Genomic DNA, 3,451 nt, shown 5'->3' with positions numbered 1-3,451 from the left:
AGAGACAGTTTGTGAAACTCCTATGAAGAAAGCAAGGGGGGGTGATAATTAAGATGGAGTCATAATCTTAGATTCAGTCTTTGTGCTTGTTTACTACCAATGCCAGCCTCAAGGTATAAAATGTTTGACCACTGTGTGCATTTATTCTCAAAAGAGTCAAAATTCCAATGTGCTAACTTGGAGGCAAGGAAAGAACTCCATCTCCACTATCCCTCTTCCCAAGACCTTAATATTGTGATTATTTATGCATCTTTTAAGCTTCTCTTACTACATAAGCCTATGCTCGATATACAGAGGCTTCACAATTGTCTCCCCATGAAGTCCCTAAGCAGCTATGGAGGTGGGTGGTACGATGATTCTTTCGAAGAGAGGGCCGCGCAACAGGCTCAACCATATTGGGTGCGCACTGCTGGCATAAAAAGTGTTGGCGACTTTACTCGCGCTCAGAGAGCATGTCGATGGGATGAAGCTGTCGAGGTAAGCAAGATTCGCTCCTATCCTCGGTGGGCCAAAGTATGCGGGGGTGCGTGCATATTGTCCCCCGTGGCATTTTCGAGACAACTGGCGAGGAGCACGGGCGTGATGATATCCCACATGCGGGGGCGCAGGGCCCATGGAGCAGGTACCCGGAGGTTACGAAGTAGAGGGCTAAGGTGCGGGTTGAGGACAGAGCGAACTATTCTTTCGCCTTTTACTAAAGTATACCGTGTCCACGGCCCAGTTGAAGCACCATACTCTGAATTTTTGGCAAGGGCTGCCTCCTTGTGAGGGGGCCCCTCTCAATCACACACCGTATGCAGATTCCAGAACGACTGAAGATGACGATGCCATAGAGCCAGCCTGAGCTTGCAAAATATGGCCCCCTTCCCTGCATGGCAAGGGCTTCCTCCTCTTCTCTCTGCCCCATCGAGCTTCCGATGCTCTTCTGTAAGACAAAGTCGCAACAGACAAACCCTTCAGAAATGGCCCCCTTCCATTGCTTGCCGCCGCAAATTTAGCACAGTTCTTTGGATCCAAACGGCGAGACCTTGGTCCTACACTAGTGGAGAAGGAAGTTGACTGTTGGCCAGCGGGGTGAGAGTTTACCTCCAATGCTTTTTGTGAAGTATTATTGTGTGGACAACTGCGGAGTTGTGGTACAAAAGAAGAGGATTTTTGTTGAGATGTGCTCGAGCATGCATCGAGAGCTATTGTGGACAAAAGAGTAACCACCATGACTTTGCGTCCTCGACAGACCCTAGTTGAAGGTGCGGGTTGATAGAAAGCCTGAGTCACGTCTCCCATTGTTGGCATAAATCCATATTGGCGCACTGAAGGTACTGCAAGGCAGTCTGATGATGCGGTTTCACCCGAGTTTTGGCCCGCTTGTTCTTTCCACATTGTATGATGTCTGATGCAGATAAATGTCACCTAAACCCATGACACTTGTGCTCTACTCTAAACGATGTTTAGGCACATGATAAATATCACCTAAACCCATGACACTTGTGCTCCACTCTAAACGATGTTTAGGCCATGTGCAGTGTGCACGCGCAATCTCACTCAGAGAAGAACCACAGACACCATAGCAAGCTATCGAACAAAGAGCACACACAAAAGATAACAGCAAGTGCAAGGCTAGACTTGAGAAAAAAGATCACAACACACAAAAGTCTCAAAGCTCAGTGGAACCCATCTACAGACACTGGCTGGCACCAAGGACTATCAGGATACCAAGGGGGTGTAGAGGTTTTACTGTGCAATGGAGACCAAAGCAACGAATGATAGGTACAATATCTCTCCTCGCTAAAGTGCTCATCCAAGGAGCCAGCTAGGCATAGTCGGTCCCCTACTCGAGGGTCGATGGAGTATGACCACATTTGCTGTGACCTCTCTCTCAATTACTGTATCACTATAATGTGGACTTACAGGTTGTCCCCGCCACACAACCAACCACTCACTGTCTCGATGAGACGGATACTCTACTCATATTGAAAAGACCTGCAGCCAGATATTGGCGCCTGGTGATGGAAAATATAGGTGAGCTCCAAGGCCTGCTATTTGCTGAGCTGCAAAATAGTTGGTACGCATACATATCCATGGCGATGAGGCCTTGTGTATAGAAAGAATAGAGTGAGGCGGTTGAGCCAAATCGATCACGACTAGGTCCTGCAAAGCCGCCGCTCAGCTGAAATCAACTAAACACCGATGATTCTCTGTCTTTAGTAGTCATGAGACAACTAAAGTTGAAACCAAGTGCAGCTCTTCCCCTTTCAGGCAGAGAAACTCCTGCACAGGCGGTGTCGATGTCAGCATCAATGGAAATCTTCACATAAGAGATTGGAATGGGGGCCGCGCGAACGCGAGCCCCCGCTGCCACAAATTATGACGTGCACTCTCCCGCAGAGGGGAGATGCTAGGGTGCGGCCCGTCCTCAGTGCAATGGAGGGGCCGACCCTAGGACATTGGCCTTCCTGATCACCGATTGACCCCGCCCAGGTATGTATGCTATGCCCCGGCACCCACGCCGCCTCTTATACCTGCGCCGCGCGCTGGCAGCTCTTATGGGTTAAATCCCCCGTTCTTCTTCCCTCCACCATCATGGTAGGCATTAGCGCCTGCATCATAAGGGTTTTTGGCCTAACATCCTAAACTTTTTTTCTTTTCCCACTTGAGCGCCACGGTAGGGAGAAACTTTATACCTACATATCCAACTGCGCATTGCTGTAACCTCTCAAGGTTGAGGGTTCGAGGCTCACGTGCTCCGCTTCTCCTGGGTGTCACTCTCTTCCCCATTGGGTAGGTTGTTCCCATGGCTGCCCCTCCTAAGCCTTTCGAGCAACGATTTGGCCATTGTGCTTGTGCCTGTGCTTGTGCTTGTGCCTGTGCCTGTGCCTGTGCCTGTGCCTGTAATATCACAACCAAAGAAAGGAAGCACCACTTTTACAAGGCATCTACGCCTTCCATTACTCTCATCCAAAACTAGACCTACACACTGCGCAAGAGGTGGAAGATGGCCATGGCTATCCCTCAAGCCTGCCTCTAGACCTACGCGAGGGGCAAGAGATCATTCTAACACGAGATGGCCAAGCCCACAAAATCCCTCCAGCCTCCCAGATGAGAGTTTGGCCCTATTTGCGACATACAAGAGACATTCACCACCCTCAAGCTCCTCTCACCAGGCAACAAAGACCAATACAAAGGGGCACCACCTAGTAATTATGGTGGACTAGGACGCATTACACGAGTAAGAATTAACAAACCACGCCTTCACAAACACAAACATCAACGCATAGATCGCATACATGTTTCCCCAAAAGCAATCTTCTCCTCAATGCCCCTCTCATGCCGCGCACACACAATCTCCAATCTTAGAAGTGAAGCTTGAGGAGGGAGCTTAAGGGAAGGGAAGGGTAGGGAGGGTTTTCCATTGTTTCTCTCTCTCTCTCTCTCTCTCTCTCTCTCTCTCTCT

The 3,451-nt window shown here is 49.5% G+C and overlaps 2 non-coding genes across 2 annotated transcripts; one reads left to right on the top strand and one right to left on the bottom strand.

The window, feature by feature from the left end:
- Positions 1-650: 650 nt before the first annotated feature.
- Positions 651-775, top strand: LOC147432893 (U5 spliceosomal RNA). The gene has a single exon (XR_015185610.1). It is a non-coding gene; the product is annotated as a U5 spliceosomal RNA (small nuclear RNA).
- A 1,549-nt stretch (positions 776-2,324) lies between these two features.
- On the bottom strand, positions 2,325-2,486 carry LOC147432892 (U1 spliceosomal RNA). Its single transcript, XR_015185611.1, has one exon. It is a non-coding gene; the product is annotated as a U1 spliceosomal RNA (small nuclear RNA).
- Between the last annotated feature and the right edge of the window lie 965 nt (positions 2,487-3,451).

This window comes from Adiantum capillus-veneris, chromosome 20, assembly GCF_014529385.1.
Source record: "Adiantum capillus-veneris isolate H3 chromosome 20, ASM1452938v2, whole genome shotgun sequence".
Classification (NCBI taxonomy): Eukaryota; Viridiplantae; Streptophyta; class Polypodiopsida; order Polypodiales; family Pteridaceae; genus Adiantum; species Adiantum capillus-veneris.
Note: the sequence above shows the minus strand (reverse complement) of the source record. Positions and strands in the feature narration are given on the sequence as shown.